The following is an 18405-nucleotide window of genomic DNA, read 5'->3' as shown; positions in this document are numbered from 1 at the left end:
GGGGCCCCCCAGGAAGCTGGCCGTGGCCTTCCCTCGGGATTCTAAACAGAATATGCCAAGGGAATGATCAGTCCCCGATGAGGCAGAACTGGGGATGGTGAGGAGGAGGAGATTCAACCTCAGGGATGCTCTCCCTCCCCAGGCAGCAGCCAAACACTTGTCAGGAAGGAGACCAGGCCAAGCAACATGACGCAGCAACATGCTTGACTGGGAGTAGTTCTACCTTTGCATCATCTCAGTTTCACCTTCAAAGCAGTGTTCTGGGCAGCAGGCTCCTGGATGCAGTCAGCAGGTCCACCGAGAGCTCCGGGCAGCCCTGGGAACATGGCCGCGTGCAAACCCAGTGAAACTCTCCAGGTCCCGCCTTTGTCCTCTAGGCCAGTCCAACTAAAACAACAATTTTGGCTCAAAAGAAAAAGGCATGTTACCATCCAATTTGGCCACTTGAAATGAAACTAGAAAAACATCCTCAGAACAGAGGTAGGTAGGTCTTAATTCACCCTGTTTTGTTTGGTTTTTCTGAAGGAACTAGGGTTTTAATTAGTATATTACTTCTGTCCTCCTAAACCTGATATAATGGTAAAGTTATATGATTTCTAAATCATATACAGGTCTGTTACTGTATAGATATAATGGTAAAGTTATATGATTTCTAAATCATATAACTGATACTGTATGTGCCATTCATTTTGACACAGTTATCTGAGGTGCTGTGAGGAAAAGGAAGTGCTCATTTGTTGGGGGTAGTATTTGGAACAACTTTTTCAGAAGTAGGTTAAGCCACAATGGCAGTATGAAACTTATTTAAAAGCTGCCAGGCATAAGTATAACAAAACATAAGTATAACATGTGTTTTTAATTATATGCCTTTAAAACATTTTTTTATATAAAATGGAATTTTGTTTTTGTCCTATATTTTAAAAGTTAAAAAACAAAACAAAAAACAGTTGCCAGCCTGAGAAAATGACAGGGAGAAGAAGGGGAAGAAGTAGATTAAGTGTCAGTCATAATACAATGTGTTTAAATAATACCTCCATCCTACACTTGCTTCCATCTCCTTGATTGCCCAGTCTCCTGCTCATCATGATTCTGGTTCCCTTCCTTACACTCCAGAGGGCAGGGAACATATCTGCTATTTCATAGTAACCCTTTCCTACACACTATGAAAAAGAAAAGCCCTCCCCCACTTCCAAAAAAATGCTTGTAGGTGCTCACGTGTACACACACACACACACACACACACACACTCCAGGAAATTCATGTCTTCTGCCTCCACTCTACTCCACCCCCTCAAATTCCATCCTTAGACCTCTCAAAGTAAGTTCTCCTCGTCTATAAAATGGACACTCAGTACAGAACACCAGTCAATGCCAGGGTCTGACTTTACCACAACCTCTGCATCCCCTGCAGTGCCTAGTACTTGCCTGGTGTGAAGAAGGCATTCGGACATGTTTGATGAGGTACCTGCAAGACAGACATGCCACTGTAATTAAGGATGTGTGGGGAAGAAGGCAGGATTCTGGGGCAGTGTGTTGTTGGGTGAGATAAGGGCTGTCAGAACAAAGGCATGACGACTATATATTGAAGTTTAGAAGTTGTTTTCTCTTAGATCTCAACCAGATGAAGAGAGAAGCACACAAGAATGTGCACACACACACACACACACACACACACACACTCACACATATATTCTAGAGAGAGGATTGAAGAGAGACATGTGAAAGAGAAATATTGATTGGCTGCCTCCAGCGCGCCCCCTACTGGGGATCAAGCCCACAACTGGGCATGTGCCCTGACAAGGAATGGAACCAGCAACCTTCTATGCATGGGATGATTCTTTTGTTAGAGAAATCCTAAATTTTCGAAGCTGGACTCTGCTGATCCCAGGAAAAAACTTGGATAATCTCAGGAACAAAAGGAACTTCTGAAGAGTGATATGGGTAGACGAAATGCTTAAAGAAAAGCGGAGACATATAGTAAACCACAAAGGTGCCAGCACAGTGATAACTACCATCAGGTTTTCCAGGTGAAGCCTGGCCCCCTCATGGGCTCATCGGGCAAGGCCAGGCCCCCGCAGAGAGGGCTCAGGACACCGTAGCTGCTGGGAGTGTCCCCTGCCAGGCAGGGGCACCGGTTACTCCCTCCCCGGCCTTATCCTGCATCCCTGGAGGAGCAGAGAACCCGCTGCACTGGTGAGGCATTTCCACCGGGAGCGTTCCCCTTCAATCACTGTCGCGCTCACAAAAGCTCTGGCCTGCTTTTCCCGTCTCAGCTGGAGAGGGGTGCCCAGCTCTCGCCAGAAACGAATTCCTGATGCGGTTGACCAAAATAAAACTGCCTGTGAAAAGCCAGTTTATACGTTAAGACAGACACAGCTTTAGCGGCAGTTGTATTTACTGGGAAAAATAAATAACAGACTCAATCATCAAATAACACTCTCTCCTCCTTTCTTCCCGACCCAGCGTTCCTGCTCCTCTGTGCTCAGCCCACAGTCTCTCTGTGGGTCGTTTATTTCACCAGAGAAGCTGTTTGATCAACTTGAACTGTATCAGCTGAAAACAAATCCATTTGATCAAGAGGGGAGTGTCAAGAACCCTTTGTCTTTCACCGGAAAAAAATGGGGGCTGAGATGTTACTGACCATTGGGACAGAGGAAAAACATGATCATTTTGAGGTCTTCCATCGCTCTTCACTTGGCTTTTATTTAAAACAAGTCAGTCAGTCCCTTTCCCCCACACCAATTGAAACTCAAAAAAACAAAACAAAACAAAACAAACAAAAAACCCTCCGTGTGTGTGTGTGTGTGTGTGTGTGTGTGTGTGTGTGTGTGTGTGTTTTGTTTGTTTGTTTTTTTGCTGTTTCCCAAATCCAGCCCTGATATGGCAGGTTAGGACAAAAGAGGGTCAGACCTTCTCAAAGGTCCTTTCCCCTTAGGAAATTCTGAAGGAGGAATCCGTTTTGTGACTCTCTAGGTAGGTAGGGGACACAAAATACTGGCTTAAAAAGCAGACAATTTTAAAGCCGGGAGGAAAATAGCTTTAACTCTCCACCTCAGTTTGCTGAATTATTTCATCCTCTGTCATGACACAAATATCTATGATGTTAGAGACGCCTGGGTTGAGCTATTAGGCTCTTATCAAAATATGTGCTTATCATTACTGAATCACAGATTGATAAAAACGGGACCTAAATAGTTATTAGTAAGCAGGGCTTAGTTTTCCTTTGGCTTCGTTTTTTCCCATCTGGTTTTGGTTTTTGTGGTTGCCTTTCCAGTTCTGAGCAAATGTAATAAAAAAGAAGATTAAGAAAATGAAAACACAATATGATTTGTGAATCTCATCCAGTCCAATCCTTTAAGTAAATTGATTTTTTAGGAAATCAGGACTGGAGTATGATATGATGCTAGAGACCCATGGATTAAATACCCAAATCTGTACACAGACATAAAATAAATGTTTCTTTCTGAAATGCTTTTTTAAACAGAGAAAAATATCATTCCACCCTATGCTGATCCTCCATAACATCAAAAGGGAGGGAGAAAGAAAGAAAGAAAGGAAGAAAGAAAGAAAGAAAGAAAGAAAGAAAGAAAGAAAGAAAGAAAGAAAATGAGAAAGAAAGAGAGAAAAAGAAGAAAGAAATCCATCAATGAGGAAAAGCACAAACAATTATTGGTTAGAGTGGTCAAGAGCCTGGAGGCGGGTTCCTGTAGGTAACCATTGATCCTCTTACCCAAGGATCCCACTAGTTTCCACCGGAGCTCATCTACCAGGACACAATGAAAGCAAGTGCTTTCTGTTACCTTGGTCACCCCAACTTGGAACCAACTTGTTCTATTTCTTGGTCATAACATGAAAGTAATTACAGTAACAATAGCTCACAACTATTATGTGCCAATTGTTACATCAACTATAATGTAAGCATTATCTTTGGTCCTCAGAGCAATCCCCCATGGAAGCCTTCTCCTTCTCCTTCTCCTTCTCCTTCTCCTTCTCCTTCTCCTTCTCCTTCTCCTTCTCCTTCTCCTTCTCCTTCTCCTCCTTCTCCTTCTCCTTCTCCTCTTCCTCCTTCTCCTTCTCCTTCTCCTTCTCCTTCTCCTTCTCCTTCTCCTTCTCCTCCTCCTCCTCCTCCTCCTCCTTCTCCTTCTCCTTTCCCCCTGCTTTTTTTTTGAGGGGGAAATCAAAGCTTGGAGATTCGAAAAGACTTGCCTTTGGTCATAGAGTTAGTAAGGAGGTGGAACAGGATTTGAAACTTCAGTTGTACGCCAGAACTTATCCTTTATCCTGAATCTCTTTAGTCTGAGTCAGGCACCTACCAGGAAAAGAAAATTACCTGGAAGGCTTGAAGCCCACCCTCCTTGTTCTGACTCCCAGCTTATCGGCACTTCCCCCATCAGCACACTGAGTAATACAGTCCGTTTCCTCATCTGTCTACTAGTCCATCTTTTCTACTAGACTGGAGCTCCAGAACTCCATAGTGCCTGACACACACTGGGTGCTTCAAATATCGTTGTTGGGTGAAATGTGCTAAAAATGATTACACACTGGGGATTTATAATAATTAAGACTAGTTATGCATAGCAAATTCTGCATGATTTCCAGATATTCGAAAGTTTGTTTGTAATTGCATACCAAATTTTAAAACCTAGGCAGGTGCAGTTGAAAGTATAATTTGACCCATAATTGCCATTATTATAGTTGACATTTGCAAATTTAATTCTAATTACAGAATTAGCTGTTGCATTGTATTGAAAAGAAAAGGAAGTGTTTTAATCTAACGTTTTAATAGAAAGTGTAGGAATACTTACTAACTTCATTAAAAAACTGTCATCAAGTAATTTTTGAATATCTATGCCACAAAACACAATTAGCTTTTTTGATGGAAGATGTCTTATTTTAACAGAGGGTTTACTTTCAGCCTTGCATTATACTTAGCTCAGGCCTCAGATGCCCTCTAGTGGTGATAAATAGTAAGTAATTAAGTAGGTGAAAATAAAATTAATTTATCGGGTGTTGGCTCGTTCACAATCAGGAACCACATCTGTTCTGACTTATTAGATACATCAAACATAATGAAAAAAAGTTGGGATTTTTTTTGTCTTCCCAGGTTAATGTAACATCCTTTTAAAATGTCTCCGAGTATTAAAACAATAGTAACAATACAAACACACACAAAATGAATAAATAAGAGATAGAGCATCATGAAAAAAAATGTATGTGTACCCAGGATCTGGCTTGAGAAAGAGAAAAAAATGAGTAAAAGAACAGAAAAACACTCAGTTTTTGTTTGATTTAAAAGGTCATTGTTTTTCCATGTTATACTTACTCCCAAGACACAGAATAAGAAAACTCATCTCCATGTGACTAAGATCATCCCTCAGCATTGGTAATACACATGCTCTCGCCAGCTGACCCAAACAGTGTTATACTGAGGCCGCAGAGAGAAAGCTTGCAGTATGCCTTGCACGCGGTGAACACGCAATAAATGTTTACTTATTGGGTCCTCAGGAAACAATCTTCTGTTAATAAGTCTTGACTGTTAGAATTTTTCAGAAGATAACCTGCAGGAGTATACATTTCTATCATGGAAAAAAATTAATATTTTCTAGCTGTTTTCAAATTAAATTGGGAACATATCTTGGAACATTGCAGTTCAGTTCTGGACCACTTCCGGAAAGTGAGTATTGTGATAAAGCTAATGCTAAACTTCCCCCCCTCCCCAGGTTATACTTATTTATATTTTAAAATCTTTATCCTTGAAAGTATAACATATGTCCCCTTTTTGGCCCCATGGACTGCTTCTAGTCCCGCCCCCACCCCAAGCCTTCACCTCACTATTGTCTGTATCCATGGCATACAAGTTCTTTGGTTGATCTCTTCCCTCCCACCCACCTCATGCCTTCCCCCTGAGATTCGACAATCTGTCTCATGCTTCCATGTCTCTAGATCTATTTTGTTCATCAGTATATTTTGTTCATTGGATTCCACATATGAGTGAGATCATGTGATACTTGTCTTTCTTTGACTCGCTTATTGTGTGTGATAATCTTTTGATGGTGGAAGATCTTGCCTCCAATTTGTTAAAGATGCAACACCTGTGAAGCGCAATAAACAAAGCACAATAAAAGGAAGTATGCCTGTATTCCAAAGTCATCCCCAGAGGACATTGTTTCATTCGCATTCTAAAAATGGAAACAAGGGTCACTTGTAAAAGTCCAATTTAAAACCTGCTATCAGTGTTGCTATCAGGATCACTTCTAGCAGCTCTACCAATTTAGACGAGTTATAATTCAGAAATATTTTACTACGTTTCAACGTACTGGAAATTGATACAAAACCCTGTTATCTTAAATTTGTATAGAGCCAAACCATATTTCAATGGTCAACACTCAAACTGAGTCTGATGAGAGTTTTCACTTTGTAAATAGAAAAAAAAATGGTTTTAAAATACACAGAAATATACAGATGCGACTCAGCATGCTTTTCCACAAGGTGTCACTATGGTACCTATGAAATATATTTATAGCTATATTTATCTGTCTGTGACCTTATTTAAAAAAACAAACAAACAGTGGGTGTAGGTGGAAAAGGGCACAGGGGGATAAATGGAAAAGGAAAAAATAAAATAAAATAAATTTAAAATAAATACATAAATAACAGTCGTAAAAGATCTATACATCGGCACATGATCCTGAAATTAAGCATACATAAGAAATAAGTGAATTCACAAATGTCTAATATCTATTACATATATATGTATATGTATATATATATGAAAGTGAAACATTTGTTTAGATGTATATTAAAATTTTAATTATAAACATTCAAGGGCAGTATAAAACTGATCATCTAAAAATATATGTAAGGCTGTATTTAAGATTATTCACTATTTGACAGATACCTTAAAAATACATGATATGTTCTTCAACTGTGACTCTTCTCACCAAGTATGTGATGCACTCATGAGTAGTTAAAGACTGAGGTTTTATATTTAATGTACATGAGTGATGGGTAAAGGATGAATACCGAGTGATTTTTGAGTGATAAACAACTGACAATTGGTGCTTGTCCTCTGTTTCTGCTTTAAGTTAGCTCAAGGTTAAGAGCCAAGAAGTCAAAGCAGAGTTCAAAATCCAGGTCAGCAGCCACCTGTACAACCTCCAGCAAGTTCACTAACTCCCTGAGCTGGCTTTATTTATTTATAAAATAGCGCTCTCTATCTCATTGCTGTGGTGAGAGTAAATCAAGACAATGCATGTAAAGCACCCAGCACAGAAGTTGTTATTAATTTCAGGAGAGAAATGTTCATCAGACTCACATTTCATGTTTTGACCACAGGCCTTAGCATATGAGAGACCTGAGTTGGGTTCACAGATATGCAATTTTTGTGTAATAAAATTCAAGCATTTCTATAAAAATCCAAATACTTGCAATAACCGATATTCCACAATGGCCTCTAATCAAGGTTTTGTTTGCTAAACTCAATAATTTGTTTGAAGAGCAAGCAGACGTCTGGCCTTGCTTTTTGGAATGATTTTCTTCTGCTGGTGAGAGTAACTGAAATTCGCCTTAAGTCTGGCAGCTGCACATAAACATCATTTGGCCAATTTTAGGCAACCTGTGGGATTTCTTCTCATCTTCTATGTAGCACTGTATTATTCTCCCATTTCTTTTTTAAGCCTTCGACAGCTCCCCAAGGCTTCGAGGACAAAGTACAAATGAGGCAGCTTGCCCAATTAGTCGAATCAGCCTCAGATATTGTACCCACCACCAGCTCATCAGCCACACTTTACAAATGAGGACTCTGAATGCCAGAAGGCGGAAATGACTTGCCCAAAGCAATATTGCTCCTAAGTGACTGAGCTAAGACTAGAATCCCAGGGTCTCATTGGCATCATCTCTGGATGAGAGGGACTTCTAATCTCAGAAGAACCAGAATTATCGTCTCCAAGCCAAGTGCTGACGTTAAAGGCCTAGACGAGGCTGAAACAAAACCGCAGAGCCCTCACCTACCCCACAGCAGTCAACTCTTTCCAGTGGTGAGATGTTCCAAGGGCCAAAGCAAGTACAGCTTTTTGTTTGTTATCTCTTATTTAGTTTTATGTTTGTCTCTATATTTTTAAATGAGACAACTAACTGAAATAAGTAACCATATGCTAATTTTTGCACAAGGCAAATTGGCCTGTGGGCCACTCTGAGGTCCGGAGTCCTGCCCTGTAGATGGGGTCTATGTGCTAGAAGCGGCAGGAGTACGTTGCGGTAAACCGTCGCCACACCAGGATTACAGGTTCCCAAGTGACTGGTGTAGACATTCAAGTTTGAGAAGAACCGTCTTTTTTTTTCTTTTAAAATATTTTTATTGATTTCAGAGAGGGAGAAGGAGAGATAGAAACATCAATGATGAGAGAGGACCATTGATTGGCTGCCTCCTGCATGTCCCTTACTGGGGATTGAGCCCGCAACCCAGGCACATGCCCTTGACCAGCATCAAACCCGTGACCCTTCAGTCCGCAGGCCGAAGCTCTATCCACTGAGCCAAGCCGGCTAGGGCGAAGAACCATCTTAAGCACCGCAGGAAAGAGCCTCAGGGAAGCCGGAAGCCCATTGTGTTTAGATTCCTTTCTGATGCTCTGGCTGGTTGCCCAAGAAAAACTTTTGAAATCCCTGGCCTCATTTTTTTTTTTTTTGGTTATCAAATGATCTTTAACTCCTTTCTGATGCTCTGGCTGGTTGCCCAAGAAAAACTGTTGAAATCCCTGGCCTCATTTTTTTTTTGGTTATCAAATGATCTTTAATTGAAACATTTTCCTTTGTAGTTCTTAACTAGCCGGACATTCCACGGCACCACTGTTGATATCATCTATGGTGTCATGAGGGTGACAGCCATCAACATTGCAGCCCACAGACTGGGCAGTCCCCAGGATCTCCTTAATGGTTCCAGAGAGTTCTCTAGCTATAGATCTGTCGGGCAATGCTGGCAACCTCAGCACAAGTGATATTTCCACTGAGCTTCATGTTTGTTTGTTTGTTTGTTTGTTTATTTATTTATTTATTTTTTCCTTCTTTCTGTCTCTTGGCAGTTCCTTGAGGGGCTTTGATGATGAGCACAGAGGCAGAAGGCACTACTTCAACCTGGGCCTGTCTGTTCTCAGTGGTCAGTTTCACTGTGCTATATTGTAAATCAGAAGACGCCTTAATCAATAAGCCAAATTTATTTGGAATCCTGTTCATTTTCGCGAGCCCTAGTGGGCCCAGAGGAACTCTTGCTTCTCAAATTCTGGGGCCCAATATGGTGGAAGTCTTTCCAATTTATATGTTTTTCAGCTCTTTGTTTTCCAAATTTGGAATGAGACTTCCGGACCTTCTGAGAAAAAGTCCTGTTTGCTGGGACAGGGCCGTGAGGCCATATCTGAAGGCCTGGCCTGGTGCCAGCACTGACAGCTCTGTCTGGGGCAGAGTTTATGGCCTCTCTGGAATGGGGAGTAGTCTTATTTTTCCCTATTGTTTAAGCGAGCAAACGTTTACAGAAGCCAGCATAGCAGGGTTACAATTTTAAACAGCAGTTTAAAATTTTATGATGGAGGTTACTATACTTCAACTGTAATCCTCAGACCCTTCCAATCACTGGTTGCTTTGGCGATCTCATCACCAACCTTTTTTGGAGACAGGCCCCGGGGGCCGACCTTGAGGGCCAGGGCAGACGTGGCACCCACTTCCCCACGGTGCACCTCAGGTATACGACTTTGATTTCGTTGGGGTCGAACTTCGGTGGCGTCATGGTGGAGGCAGCCGGTGTCGGATGAACCCGGATTCGGGTCACCGAAGAAAGTTGCACCTGAGCCTCCTCCGAGCCGAAAGCCGAAAAAGCCCTGGCGTCGTTATTGACACTTCTTTAAACTCCACAGATGAGTTCCCTTCTCCCTTCTGAAAGGGAGAAGGAATTAGTTTTTTAAAAGAAAAACTGGAAAAAATGTTTGGCTTCCTCTTTTGTTTTAATTGTAAAAGGAAAATTGATTTAGAGGAATTTTGGGTACACATATATAAAAAGGAAAATAAAACATTTGTCAATACAGAGTGATAGCCACTATTTTTACCATCTAATATGTACACATATGAACATATATTTACTTAATCTTTTGAATAAATAATGCATTCATATAGTTATAAAATATGAAAAGCTATGTAATAAAATGTTTGCCCATTCCTATACCCCATATGCTCAATGCCACCCCAATCCCAATAGATAACTACTCATTAATTTTTATACATCCTTCAAGAGATATTAAGTATAATCACATAAACATGAGTATGTATGCTTTCTCCATTTTTAACAAAAATGATAGCTCTGTTCTACAGTTTTGCACCTTATTCATGTTTTCACAACTACTAAAAGGCCTATATTTATGATACATTTTGTAAATTACATTTCAATTTCTATTTTACCATAATCATTTCTCATGTATCTACAGAGTCTTCATAAATGTTATTTGATAATAGAGGCCCGGTGCATGAAATTCGTGCATGGGTAGGGTCCCTATGCCTGGCCGGGGATCAGGGCCCATCAGGGCCTTTCGGCTGCTGGCCAGGGCCTTCCTTTGTTCCGTGCCATCCCCTGGTGGTCAGCATACGTCATAGAGAGCGATCGAACTCCTGGTCTCCCAGTCGAACTCCTGAGGGGACACTTTGCATATTAGCCTTTTATATATATAGATGGCCCTATAGTGCTTCATTGTGTAAATGTGCAATAATTTATTTAACCAGTGGAGGTTACTGATGCACATTTTGGCCCTTTCCCTTTTCCCCCTTCAGTTACAGATACCTTTGTAATGAGACTTGGTGCACAGGTATCACCACGTATGGTACTGGGGGAGCTGGACAGACGTACTCAACTGCCGCTGAGAGCCCAGAGCAGCCCATATTCTTTCCCTTCCTCAGTCTTGTTCAGTTTTTTTTCAATTTGGGGGAATACTCTATAACCTACTAATATTATCTCCCTTTTCTCTTAATATATAAAGAGGCATTTATAGCTTGTCATAAATAAGGCTTAACTATTAGGTAAAATAATGGGAAAGGAGAAAACAGCAGATGATACTTCCACCTGGCAAAGTGTTCATTCCACATCTGGTAAAAAAAAAAAAGGAATGAAATTACTTTGAGGCAAGTAGAAGTAGAAAAAAAAAAGAAAGAAAGAAAAGCCCACCTAACTGAGAAAATGGCAAAGGAACATTCATGGGAAATGAGCACCATACGGGAATCTGATCTTAAAACAGGTGGGGAAAAAATATTGGAAAAAGAGAAGCTTTTCATTGAAAAGGTGTCTTAAAAGTCTGAATAAGTCAAGTAGCAGAGGAAATAGGTTCGCAGAGAGGCGTGCATGGTCCACCCTCCATCTCTGAAGCAACAGGCTTGGAAAGTATCAAGCAGAACCTGTTCTTGGTCAGAAACTCTTTGAGATGGACTCACCAACCCAAGCAAACCCCTACTGCCATAGCTTATCTACTGGCAGAGTCTAGCAGGAGGCAGCTGACCATTGCAGTGTAAGACGATGAGAAGGGATTGGGTTCCGTTCTAGTTACAGAAACACAGAGAGGAAAACGTAATTTTAGAACTGTTGGGGAATGTCCATTCTTAGGGTGGGTGGGTGAGGATAGCAAAAGCCAACACGTTTTCTACTCTCTTCACTCCAATCCAATCCAATATGAAATTCGACCTCAGAGAGCCAGTCAATCCAGGGTCAGAGGGAAACTGAAGCCTTAAATATTTGAGATAGATTCCAAAAGGAAGGGGGCTTCAGAAAAGACTTGGTGATTGGAGAGATACACTATATGCACATCTATTAACTAGCATGCTGAAATAGCAGAACTTGTAGGATGCATCATAAAGAACCTAAAAGTGTGTCCCCTCACTCTCTCACATGGTCCATAGGAAATCTGCAACTTTGACCCATTGTAAATGGGAGTTCACTCACTTCCAGAGACTGCATATAGGTCAATCAAATCAGCATCTCACTCTTTTTATTTTTTTAACTACATTTTATTGATTTTTTACAGAGAGGAAGGGAGAGGGATAGAGAGTTAGAAACATCAATGAGAGAGAAACATTGATCAGCTGCCTCCTGCACACCTCTTACTTGGGATGTGCCCGCAACCAAGGTACATGCCCTTGACCAGAATCGAACCTGGGACCCTTCAGTCTGCAGGCTGACACTCTATCCACTGAGCCAAACCAGTCAGGGCAGCATCTCACTCTTTAGATTTCTCAGTCATAAGTAGAATACCAATGTACCATGTCGACCAAGGTCTGGGAAACCTGCTGGGTTCCAGAACCATTCTTCCCTGGGCTCCAGGGAAAGGTGTGCATACATACACCTCACAAAGTTCTCACAAAACCCTTTCTCATTTCCTACTCGAACTCTTTGCCACCCCCAACTCCCTCATAGGCTGGAAGCATGTAGCTAAGGGGTGTAAAATGATTCTTGACCACTGTTTTTCAACTTATAGTTAGGTGGTATGACACCAACATTTCATATGTGGTGTATTCAAAATATAGTTAAGTTTTAGTCATTTTAAAACAATTGATAGGCACAAGCATATATAATTCACATTCAAATTCACATCACTTTTAGAGTGGCATTTTTAGAAGGGTTTTAAATTTCCTTTTTGTGTTAAAGGGGTTGCATGTTCTTGAAGATTTAATCTTTCAGGTTGGAAGCGTATTTTATTTTCTGGAGGAAAACATCCATGCTATTTTCTAGAGAAATAAGGAAATGAAATGCCACAAGTGAAGAAACCATTTAGGTTGGGGATTGTGTATGTATGTGCAAGTTGCTGGATGTCTCTGAGATAAATCTGTGTGGGGAAATGTCATTTTGGGATTGCATTTTTATGTTATGAAAGAGTGGGAAGGAGAGAGATGAGTAATTGACCCTTGCCATTTTCCGTTTCTACTGCCTTCTCTCCCAAGCAGATAAAACACATAAATACTAAATGCACACTGTAAAGCTGTATCTCGGCAGATGTGGGTTATATTCTAAAGGGGCACATTCAAAGAGCATCACCCAAATCACTTATTTATTCTGCATCCCTTACACATACCTCACTGCAGTTCTGCAATATTATCATGTACTTTAAGCAAATCTCCTATGCAAATTAGCTTGAGCAATTTTTAAGTTGGGGTTGGAGTATTATGAGTCTAATATAAAATAACTCTTCATGCTATGCTAAGTGAAATAAGTCAGTCAGAAAAATACAGGCTTCGCATGATCTCATTCATAAGTGGAATCTAATTGACAAGATAAACTGATGAACGGAGTGGATCCAGAGACATGGAAGCATGGAACAGAGTGTGGAATCTCGGAGGGAAGGTGGGGTAGGGTGGATGAGTGGGAAGTAATCAACTGAAGACTTTGTATGCATCTATGCACAACCCATGGATGCAGACAATGGGGTGGTGAGGGCCTGGGGTTGGGGAAAGGAGATGGGCTGGAGGGGTCGATGTAGGAAAAAAGGGAACATATGTAATACTTTCAACAATAAAGATTTAATAAATAAATAAATAAATAAATAAGTAAATAAATCTATAATAATAAAAGCATAATATGCTAATTAGACTGGACATCCTTCCAGACAACTTTCTGGACAACTGTCTGGACGAAGCCGGGGCTGCGAGGGAAGCCCGGGTCCCGGGTGCCAGAGGGAAGCTGGTGCCAGCAGCCAGGGGGAAGGAAGGCCTACTCTTGCATGAATTTCGTGCATTGGGCCTCTAGTAAATAAATAAAATAATTCTTCACGATGAATTTTCTCCAATATTAAATCTTCCTCAGTGTAGTTTAAAAAATTAAATTTATGCCCTGGCCTGAGTGGCTTAGTTGGTTGAGCATCATCTTATGCACCGAGAAGTTGCTGATTGGATTCCTGGTCAGGACATATACCCAGGTTGTAGGCTTGATCCCCAGTAGGGGGCATGCAGGAGGCAGCTGAAAGATATTTCTCTCTCATCCATATTTCTCTCTTTCTCTCTCTCTCTAAAGCCAATAACACCAATAAAAAACATATTAAAATTAAATTTATACAAAATTGGTCAAAAAATACATTTTTTGTAGCATGGACTTTCCTCAGAGTACACCAGGGGTATACAGAATATTGAGACGCCCCAAGTGTCTTGGGCAGGGAAGAAAGCTAGATGGAGAGAATGTATGTATACCTCTTCCTGAGCAAACTTGAGACTAGCCCTGTCTGGGAGGGCCTGTGGAAGTAGCCAGGGGGACTTCGCAGGATCCCATGTGAAGTAGGGGCTGTGCATCAAAAATGTTTGCTTTTTATTAATATCCTCTCACGTGTCCCCAGACAGGGGGTGAGTGTGGAGGAGAGACGTTTAGGACATGAGTCTTTTCTTCTAGGTCTTGTTTCTCTATCACAGTGGTTCTCAACCTGTGGGTCGCGACCCCTTTGGGGGTCAAACGACCCTTTCACAGGGGTCGCCTAAGACCATCAGAAAACACATATATAATTACATATTGTTTTTGTGATTAATCACTATGCTTTAATTATGTTCAATTTGTAACAATGAAAATACATCCTGCATATCAGATATTTACATTACGATTCAATTCATAATTCAAATTACAGTTATGAAGTAGCAACGAAAATAATTTTATGGTTGGGGGTCACCACAACATGAGGAACTGTATTAAAGGGTCCCGGCATTAGGAAGGTTGAGAACCACTGCTCTATCAGGATCACTCACTTTTAAAAACATGTCCAGAAGGGCAGGATCTAATGGCGTCATGGAGATAAAAGAAACAAGATGAGACGGGCCCGGAACCCCAAAAGAAGAAGCCGGGTCTTGTGCTAGCATGAAAAGTGGGAGAAAAGTCAATGTTCCTCTGGGCTCCTTGAAGATGGGTAGAATGTCATCGCAAGTGGCCATTCAATAAATGTTGCTTCATAAAAGAACGGCCGAATCAAAGGCATGCAGCAGGCAGTCTGGCTAAGGCCTCAGCCCTGTCTTTCATGTACAGCATCCGTTTCTCAGCGTGTGAACTTTGGAGGGCAGAGCCCACCTGCCAGGCTTTAGCCTACCCTCCCCCTTGCTGTCTCGGGTGCCTCCCTCTTACCGCCAAGTACCAGGAAGGATTGCGCACTCACTCTGAGCCTAATAAAGGATGGTCTCTAGGATGATCAGATTAGAATAACGTATTTGTAACCATTATAAATGTCTGAGAAATACTGTGGGTACCATTTTACTTTTGGATTTTAAGAATTACATAAGACAGATGTGCAATTTAGTGAAGAGTAGAAAACAGATAAGTTAAAAAGAAGAATCATGCCCTAACTGGTTTGGCTCAGTGGATAGAGCGTTGGCCTGCGGACTGAAGGGTCCCAGGTTCGATTCCGGTCAAGGGCATGTACCTTGGTTGTGGGCACATCCTCAGTAGGGGGTGTGCAGGAGGCAGCTGAATTAATGTTTCTCTCTCATCGATGTTTCTAACTCTCTATCCCTCTCCCTTTCTCTCTGTAAAAAATCAATAAAATATATCTTTAAAAAAAAAAAAGAATCACTCACTGGCACTAATGAGAATAAAAAATCAATAAAATATATTTTTTTAAAAAAGCATCACTCACTGGCACTAATGAGAGATAGCAAGATAACCATCTCTTTGTACAAACATGGGATCGCATTGTACATATTTTTGTGTCAGGTTTTTCCCCCATTGTTTCAAACCGTGAGAGTTTTTTCCGAGGCAGATTTTTAGAAGTGCTCTATTAATGTAATGCCTTTCTCTTATGTCCTACTTTAACCCAGCTACACATTTAAAAAAATAAATAAACTTGGTAGCTCTTTTCCTGCTCCTAATGAATCATTACCATTTATTCTGCCTCCAGGATTCAGCAAAGAGTGTCAGTTCTGCATGTGACAGAAAAGAAATGGGTTCACCCAAACGGGGGAGTTATATTTGAAAACACAGCTAAAAATACACAGAAGGGTAGCCGCATCTCAAGGGCAAGGTGAACTTCCGCAGCACTTGAGGCGTCGGGAAATCTTGGCACAGACTCCGTCCTTCCCCTCTGCTAAGCGACTAACACAGGTGGGGAGAGAGATTCCAGGAGAGGAAAAGAAGTAGCTTCATCTAACAGCAGCATTCGTTCAAAAAGATGTTTCGGGCTTTAATAAATCCGTGACTGTGGTCCTAATACTAAACTCAAAATCAGAACCACACCAGTGCAAGCTTATGGGATCTGAGCCTGGGGTGCTGCAGAGAAAACTTAGAGCTGGAGGCACGGATGCTCCGGGGGACACTTGGGCAATGGACCCTGTTTTTTCGCTCCCACCCTAGCAAGGGGTGGCCCTATTGGTCAGACTTTGGTTCAATAAACAGAGAACCTGTGTTTTCCTAAAGTGTACATTTCAGTGTTTTTTTTAGTATGTTCACAGGTTGTCCAACAATCACCACTACCCGATTACAGAACATTTTCTTTACCCCAGGAGGAAGTCCTGAACCCAACACAGTCATTCCGTGGCATCCACTCACAAATCTCCTCTTTGTCTCTGAATTTGCCTCTTTTGGACATTTTGCATAAATGCAATCAAATGATATGTGTCTTCTGTGTCTGTCTTTCACTTAATATCGTAGCACATGACAGAACTTCATTATTTTTCAATGGAATTCATTGGGTTGACATTGGTTAGTAAAACTGTATAAATTTCAGGCGTACAATTCGGTGATACATCAAGTCTCCTTCCCTTACCATTTATCCCCCCTTTATTCCCCCGACCCCCTTTTCCCTCTGGTAATCATTACACTGTTGTTTGTGTCTATGAGTTGTTGTTGTTCTTTTGCTTAATTCCTTCACATTTTTCACCCAGCCCTGTAAACCCCCCTTCCTCTGACAGCTGTCAGTCTGTTCTCTGTATCTATGCATGTTTTTTTGTTTATTAGATTCCACATATAAATGAAGTCATATGGTACTTGTCTTTCTCTGACTGATTTAGTTCACTTAGTGTAATATTTTCCAGATCTATCCATGCTGTTGCAAAGGGAAGATTTTCTTTTCTTTTCTTTTCTTTTTTTACAGCTGAGTAGTATTCCATTGTGTAAATGTACAACAGCTTTTTTCATCCACTCATCTACTGATGAGCACTTGAGCTGCTTCCACATCTTGGCTAGTAAATAATGCTGCAATGATCAGAGAAGTGCATATATTCTTTTAAATTAGTGTTTCAGGATTCTTCAGATATAGTACCAGAGTGGAATCACTGGGTCATAAGGCAGTTCCATTTTTAATTTTTTTGAGATAACACCATACTGCTTTCTACAGTGACTGCACCAATCTGCATTCTCACCAATAGTGCATAAGGGTTCCCTTTTCTCCATATCCTCACCAACACTTGATGCTTTTTGGTTTTTAATGATAGCTATTCTGACATGTATGAGGTGATTTCTAATTGTGATTTTAATTTGCATTTCTTTGATGATTAGTGACGTTGAACATCTTTTCATATGTCTATTGGCCATCTGTTTGTACTCTTTGGAGAAATGTCTATTCAGGTCTTCTGCCCATTTTTAAATTGGACTGTTTGTTATTTTGGTATTGAGTTTTATAAGTTCTTTATAAACTTGGAATATTAACCTCTTATCAGATGTATGATTGGTGAATATGTTCTCCCACTCAGTGGGTTGTCTTTTCATTTTGTAGATGGTTTCCTTTGCTGTGCAAAACTTAATTTGATGTAGTCCTATTTGTTTATTTATTTATTTTGCTTACATTGCCCCAGGAGAAATAGAAAATATATATTTCTATGAGAAATGTCTGAGATTTTATTGCCTATGTTTTCTTCTAGGATTTTTATGGTTTTGGTCTAACATTAAAGTCTTCAATACATTTTGTGTTTATTCTTGTGCATGTGTAAGAAAATGGTCTAGTTCCATTTTTTTTTGCATGTATCTGTCCAATTTTTCCAATACCACTTATTGAATAGAGTATCATTATCTTGTTATTTGTCTTTGCCTCCTTTGTCAAATATTAATTGACTGTAAAGGCTTGGGTTTATTTCTGGGATCCCTATTCTGTTCCATTGATCTATATGTCTGTTTATATGCCAGTAGCATACTGTTTTGATTACTATGGCCTTATAGTATCATTTGATATCAGGTAGCATGATTCCTCCAACTTTGTTTTTCTTGGCATCTGTATTTGGAGATTTTAATCTTTCACCAAGATTAGCCACCAAATGAAGTAGAAATCTTATTATGCTAAGCAAAATAAGCCAGTCAGAGAAAGATAAATATCACATGATCTCACTCATTTGTGGAATATAATGAACAACATAAACTAATGAACAAAAATAGATCCAGAGACATAGAAGCATCGAGCAGACTGTCCAACCTCAGAGGAAAGGTGGGGGTGGG

This window comes from Myotis brandtii, unplaced genomic scaffold, assembly GCF_000412655.1.
Source record: "Myotis brandtii unplaced genomic scaffold, ASM41265v1 scaffold37, whole genome shotgun sequence".
In the NCBI taxonomy this organism is placed as follows: domain Eukaryota; kingdom Metazoa; phylum Chordata; class Mammalia; order Chiroptera; family Vespertilionidae; genus Myotis; species Myotis brandtii.
This window is presented reverse-complemented; position numbering follows the sequence as displayed.